At 31.5% G+C, this 9,524-nt stretch overlaps 1 pseudogene; it reads left to right on the plus strand.

The window, feature by feature from the left end:
- The first annotated feature begins 9,080 nt into the window (after positions 1 to 9,080).
- On the plus strand, positions 9,081 to 9,197 carry LOC145280474 (5S ribosomal RNA; annotated as a pseudogene).
- The last annotated feature ends 327 nt before the right edge of the window (positions 9,198 to 9,524 follow it).

The following is a 9,524-nucleotide window of genomic DNA, read 5'->3' on the forward strand; positions in this document are numbered from 1 at the left end:
GAGAAATGATTTAATAATTGAGAAGACATTTCGAGTTATGCCGTTGCTGGAGATTTTGTGAAGTAATCCTTTATGCCATACCCTATCAAAGGCTTTTGTTATCTTTTGATAAGAGCAATTGCCCTAGAAACGAAGCTTCCGTCGAGATATTCGCTAATACTATGACATAAACAGTTAGAACATCTGCTGCAGATCTAGTAGAACGGAATCTATATTGCATGTCACTGAGGAGGTTATTTTTGCTGAGGTGGTTGACTATTTCTCTATTTAACACAAATTTCAGCAACTTACTCATGACACACAGGAGACTAATTGGTCTGTACTGAACCGATCATTTAAATTTTTAATACGGAGCATACTTATGAGGGTTTCCAGGGTGTTAGGAAGCAATTCTCCTTAAGACAACGCCTAAGCAGCTTTTTAAGTATGTGAACTAGTTCTAGTTTAAGTTTTTTCAGCACCATAATTGAAATGCCGTCAGAGCCAGTTGCTTTACTAGAATCAAGGTTTTTGATTAGCTTGACAACATCACGCACATATATGTGTATGTCGCAGAGCGTGTTTTCAGACACAGGATGAAATAAGGCGGTTGGCGGTCCTGACCGTATAGGGTAGAATAAGCTGCAAAGTTCTTGCCAAAATGTTTGGTTTTCTCCGATGCTGACGATATTACCTCAGGTCCATTGATGATGGTTGGGATCTTTTGTAAAAAATTAAAATAAATTCAAGAAATATCTAAAATTGAGAAAAAAGTTATTCATTCTTAATCAACTACTTTATCCGCTGCACCACTTGTCTGTGCCATGCCGAAATATTGGTTATTATTATTATTATTATTATTATTATTATTATTATTATTATTATTATTATTATTATTTATTTATTTATTTAATGTTATTATCATTATTATTATTATCATTATTATTATTATTTATTTATTTATTATTATTATTGTCATTATTATTATTGTTATTATTATTATTATTATTATTATTATTATTATTATTATAATCATCATTATTATTATTTATTTATTTAATGTTATTATCATTATTGTTATTATTATCATTATTATTATTATTATCATTTATTTATTATTATTATTATTATTGTCATTATTATTATTATTGTTATTATTATTATTATTATTATTTGTTATTATTATTATTATTGTTATTATTATTATTATTATTATTTATTATTATTATCATTATTATTATTGTTGTTGTTGTTGTTGTTATTATTATTATTATTATTTATTTGTTATTATTATTATTATTATTATTATTATTATTATTATTATTATTATTATTATTATTATTATTAACAGAATTATATTTGCTACCGGGAGAGTAGTAGAAACTCCCTATGAAACGAGTGACCAAAAGAAAGTACTATTTTTTGGCAGAAACAGCTTATCTTGTAAGCTTGTAAATAATCATGTTTATCGGCCGTTTTTGTAACAGAGTTGTTGATGATGATAGCAGCAACAGCTACTGCTTAAAGATATGCAAATGACCAAGCCGACGGCGCAAAGTGATAAACGTACACAACTATCCAGAGAAGTGGTGTTTAAGACGTGACGAGAGAAGCACGCGTTCGAGACGTGTGGGTGACGTCACACAAGGGACAAAAAATCACACGCGGCCGGATAAGGAGAAATGAAACGAACTGTTTAAATATTTAGAAAAAAAACTGTGTTGTTGGAAATACAAGATATAAAGGCTTTTGTTAAAAAAGAAAGTGAGTCGAGTATTTACCTTTCTTTTGATTCCCTGCGACGTGTTAACATATTGATCATAACGCTACATTTTCACTTACGAGGCATCTCATTTCTACCTCCAGATGATTTCGGCTCACCATTTTTTGGAGCATCTGAATATCATTATCAGCGCAATATTATCCAGATTGATATAGAAAGCGCCATGGAATCTCCAAAGGGTAAGACTAATGATATTTAATTTGCTTAAAGATGTTATTGACTTTTTTTCAACGTTGATGTGCATACACCGAAATAATTTAATTCTGCATTTTCTACATTCAGTCGCATTAAGAAATTAGCGGGGAAAAAGGAATATTAATGTATTTAGATGTAGGCAAATCAACAATTAAGCTTAATATACATATATATATTTCTGAATTTAGTAAACAAATGATAATCAACTTCTATGGATTTTATGAGGGATTCTTTTTAAAACTATTATCATTGGAAACCATTTGTTTATGTGCAGATTGAAACCTTATTAACTGTTGCTGGTGAATCAGTAAATAAAGTAAATTCGAATTTTATGTTTTGGAATTCCAGATGAGGATTTTTAAAAGTATTTTTGTTTTACTTGAAACATGACCTAGATGCGAGGGGCCACTATATAGCACCACGTCTACATGGAGACATGTACGTTATGGGGATACAAGTGCCGTGAGTTCATCAGAGCATATTCCATTAAAGCGTTTGACAAACAAGATGGGACATAGGTTGGATAGTGCAGGGTCTATTAGATTTAAAAACTCTCTTTTGGGCAGAGTTGGAGAAAGGGAAGGAGAGATAGATTGATAGATAGATAGATAGATAGATAGAGAGAGAGAGAGAGAGAGAGAGAGAAGGGGGCGAAGAGAAAGGGGAGAGACATTTAATTAAAACTTCTGCAAGTTAATACAGTCAGGGAAGAAGGAAACAGGGCGGGAATTCCAAAGCCAAACGGTCCGCTAAAAGAAAATATTAAAGAATGTTTTCTTGCATCTATAGACCTCAAGGATGAGATTTCCTTTGTCCGGTTTGTCCGGAAGATGTACGTCATGGGGATACAAATGCCGTCATGGGGATACAAGTGTCAAACAAGCGCAGGGATATAAAATTGTGGGGATGGGAATAGGTTGGAGCTTGGCCGATAGTCTGGGATCTATTAGATTTCAAAACTCTCTTTTGGGCACGATTTGATATATATATATATATATATATATATATATATATATATATATATATATATATATATATATATATATATATATGTATGTATATATATATGTGTATATATATATGTATATATATGTATATATATGTATATATATGTGTGTATATATATATATATATATATATATATATATATAGAGAGAGAGAGAGAGAGAGAGAGAGAGAGAGAGAGAGAGAGGAGGGGAGGCTAGTGGTAGATGCACCAGTCTAGATGTGGCATTAAGGGTTGAAAATTTGTATTTTTCTGACTACTGTTCTCATCTTGAAAGTTATTGCTATCGATGTAATTTTCGGCCTTTGTAAGGTGCGTCTTGTTAAACTCGGGAATCTTTATGTTTCTGAACGTTTTAATATGAGGTTTGGGTATTCATATTATTTAGATCGTTCGGATTACTGTTTTCATCTTGAGTGTCATTTTCACAACGTTTCAGTGGATGTAACCTCCGACCTTCTTCAGGTGTATCTTGTCGAACTAGGTAATGTTTCTGTTGAATTCGGAAATTTAGACGGAATTTCGAACGAAACACATTATTTAAAAGTTAAAGTACTTGAAAAGAAAGATAATTGTAAAAGTGATATTCTCCTGAAGGTTGAAAATTCAATTTTTAATGAGGGTGACCGAAAATACAATTGTAAATTACTTAGGAGCTTTATCCAGTCATGTTTGAAGGAATGAGGGCATGTTGCCCCCTTGAAGGAAATAAAGAGTTCTGTTCGAAATTCCGTCCAGATTCCCAAGTTTGGAAGAAACATTTCAAAGTTCGACAAGATACACCTGAAGAAGGTCGGAGGTTACATCGACTGAAACGTTGTGAAAATGACACTTGAGATGAGAACAGTAGTCCAAAGAATCCAAATAATTCGGAAATCTTAATGTCTTACTCGGGAATATATATATATATATATATATATATATATATAAAGAGAGAGAGAATGAGAGAGAGAGAGAGAGAGACAGACAGACAGACAGACAGACAGACAGACAGACAGAAAGTTAGAGATAGAATAAATAAAAAAGAATAAGAATAAAGAGTGAAGTTACACGGAAACATTATTACATTATCAAGACAATGAGGGTTACAGAAAGAAGAAAAAGAGAGAAACCGCTTCAGACCGTGGCATTTTGAAGCTAAATGCTTCTCGTCTGAAGAGGAGAAAAAGCCGGCATAATACGAATATAAGGGTAAAATGACAACACTGACTTTAAAAATATTAAGATTAGAAATGGAAAATTTTTCCATGGATAATATGATGGACAAAAACGAAGGAAGAACAAGAAATGAAACAATATTAACATAAATAAAATAAATAATAATTAAACATTCTTTTTTTCTTTTTTTTTTTAAATATTTTTTCAATAAAAATTAAAAGGATGGAATTTTTTTAATTTTTAAACATTTAAACAATTTTTTTTAATTTAAAGCAAATAAAAACCTCTTAGAGAAAGTATATTATAGAATATGAATAAGATCGGACAAATTAAGTACGGAACAGAAATAAGGGAAGAGTGGAAGGAAAAAAAGAAAGATAAGAAAGTTAATGTGTAAAACTACTCAAATTATTGAATGATAATGCAACGGGAAACTCCAAAATAAAATAAAATGAAACGAAAGTTAATATCTAGTAGAATTGCATGTAGAATAATCTGCACATACACACGCATATATCTGCATGTGTGTGCATGTTTGTGTGTGTTATTACTTTAGTTATTATGCATATAATTATGCGCTATTATCAGCCAATATTATTTAGTTAATGGTGGCAAAAAGCGGTGAGAGACCAGGCAGATTTAGTTCGTTTAGACTTGTTTCATTTCTACAAGAAAGTAACAATTTTTAGCCATTTTGTTTTCTCCAAAAGGTAGAAAGGATTACTTCGAAGGCAAATAGGGAACTACTTTTACTTCAGTTTTTATAGTTTCAAGCACTTTATAAACCTCCCCCTATCAAAACGTTATCATAATGTATTTATCTAATCTTTTGTGGCGATGACGGATGTAACTAATACGCAGGTGCAAGCTTTCCTTCCGGAAACACATCTTTATCTGTTTTTTCTCCCGGGATAATATTAGCAGTTAGTAGAAACTTAGGGCAGTTTTGAATTATTCTGTGCATCACAAATTAAGAACCGTTTAGCGACTAACAGCAAGTTTTTTTTTAATCACATAATATAATCGATAAGAAATAAAATAAATATAGCCATATTTCGGTTATCAAGATTAATTTAATAGGAACGTATGAATGGAAAAAAACAATTGGAATTTTCTCTTCTTTTGGGTATACGAAACATTACAATAATATTAATTTTGATGAGCAAGTAGGATCAAAACATACTTAAATGTATGGCACATGTGGTGAAATTTGTTGATGGTAAATTCCTTTTTAAGCAAAAAAGAAAACAATATTGAAAAAAATGAGATGCCGACGAAGGAAAGAAAATATTGTAAAAATGAAGACGAAGAAAATACTCAGAAAGAAAAGAACAAGAATAAACATTAAACAAAAGAAGAAAATACTAAAAAAGAAAAAAACAAGAATAATAATAAAATACTGAAAAAGAAGAAAAAATAGAAAAAGACTGAACCAAAAATAGAAAATATTAAAAATAAATATTGATCAACAACTAGAAAAAAAAAAACTAAAACGTTGAATATGAAAACCTAAATAATAAATTTTTTTTTTTTTTTTTTACAAGGGTGTCACCACTTATCAAGGCCCAGAGGCCACTCAAGGATAAGGGTTAATAGGTATACATTAGTCATTGTGATTTTAGCATAGGAAACAGTGGGAATTTTGAAACTTGGATTACTTAGGGGGACGATTCAATTAGAACTTGTTCACATTGGACTTTTTCTTTTTTTTTTTTTCATAGGTATCAACTCATTATCAAGGTCAAAGAGGCAACTCAAGGATAAGGGTTAAAGAGTGTACAGTAGAAATTGGACAATATAATAATCATTAGTAATGAAAATTTGTTAAATTTGATAACTTATATGAAACGGCTCATCAAGAACTTATTTACGTTAGACTTGAAGACAACCATATTGTAGTCAGCCGGAAAGCAGGAAAACGGAAGACAATTCCACAGGCGTGCAGTTCTAATAAAAAAGCTTTGTTCATGGAATCTACGTTTAGGTTTAGGCACAGATAAAGAGTGGGGGGAATTATTGATAGTGTTTACAGCTAGACGAGTGTTTCTTGTGAAAATTTTGCGAGGGGGGACAATAGATTGAAGCTCAGTCGAACACTTTCCATGAAAATAACGATACATCAGAGACAGACTCGCAACATCTCTTCTGTGAGATAGAGGTTGCAAGGAAGAGAAAAGGACATCTCCTACGAGGCTACGAAGTCTATTTTGAACTCTATCAAGGCAGGCCAAGTCCTTTCTAGCAGCTCCTGCCCAGATGTGGCAACAGTATTCCATCCTTGGGCGTACCTGTCTCTTATATAGATAGAGAATTGCATCAGCAGTGAGATATCTACTGGATCGATAGAAAGATCCCACCATTTTTCCAATTATATAAACAAATAGCAAATAAAAACCTGAACGATTAGAAAATAAGAATAAATATCAAACAAAAGGAAAGAAAATGATGTAATAAAAAGAAAGATAAAAGAAAAAATGAGCAACAAAATAAAAGATGAATAAGAAATTGGAAACGAAGATTACGAAAAGAAAGATAACTAGAAGACGAAGATAAAAACATAAGAAAGAAAAAAGACGGAAAGAAGAAAAGACAAAAAGAAAAGAAGGGACAAAAAGAAAAAAGACGGAAAGAAGAAAAGACAAAAAGAAAAGAAGGGACAAAAAGAAAAAAGACGGAAAGAAGAAAAGACAAAAAGAAAAGAAGGGACAAAAAGAAAAAAGACGGAAAGAAAAAAGACGGAAAGAAGAAAAGACAAAAAGAAAAGAAGGGACAAAAAGAAAAAAGACGGAAAGAAGAAAAGACAAAAAGAAAAGAAGGGACAAAAAGAAAAAAGACGGAAAGAAAAAAGACGGAAAGAAGAAAAGACAAAAAGAAAAGAAGGGACAAAAAGAAAAAAGACGGAAAGAAGAAAAGACAAAAAGAAAAGAAGGGACAAAAAGAAAAAAGACGGAAAGAAGAAAAGACAAAAAGAAAAGAAGGGACAAAAAGAAAAAAGACGGAAAGAAAAAAGACGGAAAGAAGAAAAGACAAAAAGAAAAGAAGGGACAAAAAGAAAAAAGACGGAAAGAAGAAAAGACAAAAAGAAAAGAAGGGACAAAAAGAAAAAAGACGGAAAGAAAAAAGACGGAAAGAAGAAAAGACAAAAAGAAAAGAAGGGACAAAAAGAAAAAAGACGGAAAGAAGAAAAGACAAAAAGATAAGAAGGGACAAAAAGAAAAAAGACGGAAAGAAGAAAAGACAAAAAGAAAAGAAGGGACAAAAAGAAAAAAGACGGAAAGAAAAAAGACGGAAAGAAGAAAAGACAAAAAGAAAAGAAGGGACAAAAAGAAAAAAGACGGAAAGAAGAAAAGACAAAAAGAAAAGAAGGGACAAAAAGAAAAAAGACGGAAAGAAGAAAAGACAAAAAGAAAAGAAGGGACAAAAAGAAAAAAGACGGAAAGAAGAAAAGACAAAAAGAAAAGAAGGGACAGAAAGAAAAAAGACGGAAAGAAGAAAAGACAAAAAGAAAAGAAGGGACAGAAAGAAAAAAGACGGAAAGAAGAAAAGACAAAAAGAAAAGAAGGGACAAAAAGAAAAAAGACGGAAAGAAGAAAAGACAAAAAGAAAAGAAGGGACAAAAAGAAAAAAGACGGAAAGAAGAAAAGACAAAAAGAAAAGAAGGGACAAAAAGAAAAAAGACGGAAAGAAGAAAAGACAAAAAGAAAAGAAGGGACAAAAAGAAAAAAGACGGAAAGAAGAAAAGACAAAAAGTAAAGAAGGGACAAAAAGAAAAAAAACGGAAAGAAGAAAAGACAAAAAGAAAAGAAGGGACAAAAAGAAAAAAGACGGAAAGAAGAAAAGACAAAAAGAAAAGAAGGGACAAAAAGAAAAAAGACGGAAAGAAGAAAAGACAAAAAGAAAAGAAGGGACAAAAAGAAAAAAGACTGAAAGAAAAAAAGACAAAAAGAAAAGAAGGGACAAAAAGAAAAAAGACGGAAAGAAGAAAAGACAAAAAGAAAAGAAGGGACAAAAAGAAAAAAGACGGAAAGAAGAAAAGACAAAAAGAAAAGAAGGGACAAAAAGAAAAAAGACGGAAAGAAGAAAAGACAAAAAGATAAGAAGGGACAAAAAGAAAAAAGACGGAAAGAAGAAAAGACAAAAAGAAAAGAAGGGACAAAAAGAAAAAAGACGGAAAGAAAAAAGACGGAAAGAAGAAAAGACAAAAAGAAAAGAAGGGACAAAAAGAAAAAAGACGGAAAGAAGAAAAGACAAAAAGAAAAGAAGGGACAAAAAGAAAAAAGACGGAAAGAAGAAAAGACAAAAAGAAAAGAAGGGACAAAAAGAAAAAATACGGAAAGAAGAAAAGACAAAAAGAAAAGAAGGGACAAAAAGAAAAAAGACGGAAAGAAAAAAAGACAAAAAGAAAAGAAGGGACAAAAAGAAAAAAGACGGAAAGAAGAAAAGACAAAAAGAAAAGAAGGGACAAAAAGAAAAAAGACGGAAAGAAGAAAAGACAAAAAGAAAAGAAGGGACAAAAAGAAAAAAGACGGAAAGAAGAAAAGACAAAAAGAAAAGAAGGGACAAAAAGAAAAAAGACGGAAAGAAGAAAAGACAAAAAGAAAAGAAGGGACAAAAAGAAAAAAGACGGAAAGAAGAAAAGACAAAAAGAAAAGAAGGGACAAAAAGAAAAAAGACGGAAAGAAGAAAAGACAAAAAGAAAAGAAGGGACAAAAAGAAAAAAGACGGAAAGAAGAAAAGACAAAAAGAAAAGAAGGGACAAAAAGAAAAAAGACGGAAAGAAGAAAAGACAAAAAGAAAAGAAGGGACAAAAAGAAAAAAAGACGAAAAGAAGAAAAAGGAAACGAAGACAGGAAGAAAAAAGAAGAAAAGACAAAAAGAAGAAAAGAAAAGAAAAAAAGACGAACAGAAATAAAGACGAAACTGTTTAGATTCTAACAGAAATTTCTTTTTTACTTTAACCAATACGGCATAATCGCGTTGACACACCGGTTCTCCTCAGATCACCGAAGTTAAGCAACGTTGAGCCTGGTTAGTACTAGATGGGTGACCATTTGGGAATTCTAGGCGCTGTATGTGCTCTCCGCTTATCTCGGCATGTGTTTCCAGTCGTCCTGTACTTTACTTGACACTGGTATTTAACAATGTCGTCTCAGGAGAGGTGTGGTTGGAGATTGCGCAACTCTTGTCACAAAAATTTCACGCGCAAGCAACCCATCGTGGGGATCCATAGTCTGTCTTAGACTGAAGGAGCCTGCTTGCTATGAGCAATAATAAATAAAATTAATATAGCAATATTTCGGTTAAGATTAATATAATACGAACGTATGGATGAAAAAAGTATTGGGATTTCCTCTTCTTCTTTTGGGTATGTGAGATATTCAAATAATGTTAATTTTGGTTATC

This window comes from Euprymna scolopes, chromosome 7 (genome assembly GCF_053919585.1).
Source record: "Euprymna scolopes isolate OS-2025 chromosome 7, ASM5391958v1, whole genome shotgun sequence".
Taxonomy (NCBI): Eukaryota; Metazoa; Mollusca; class Cephalopoda; order Sepiida; family Sepiolidae; genus Euprymna; species Euprymna scolopes.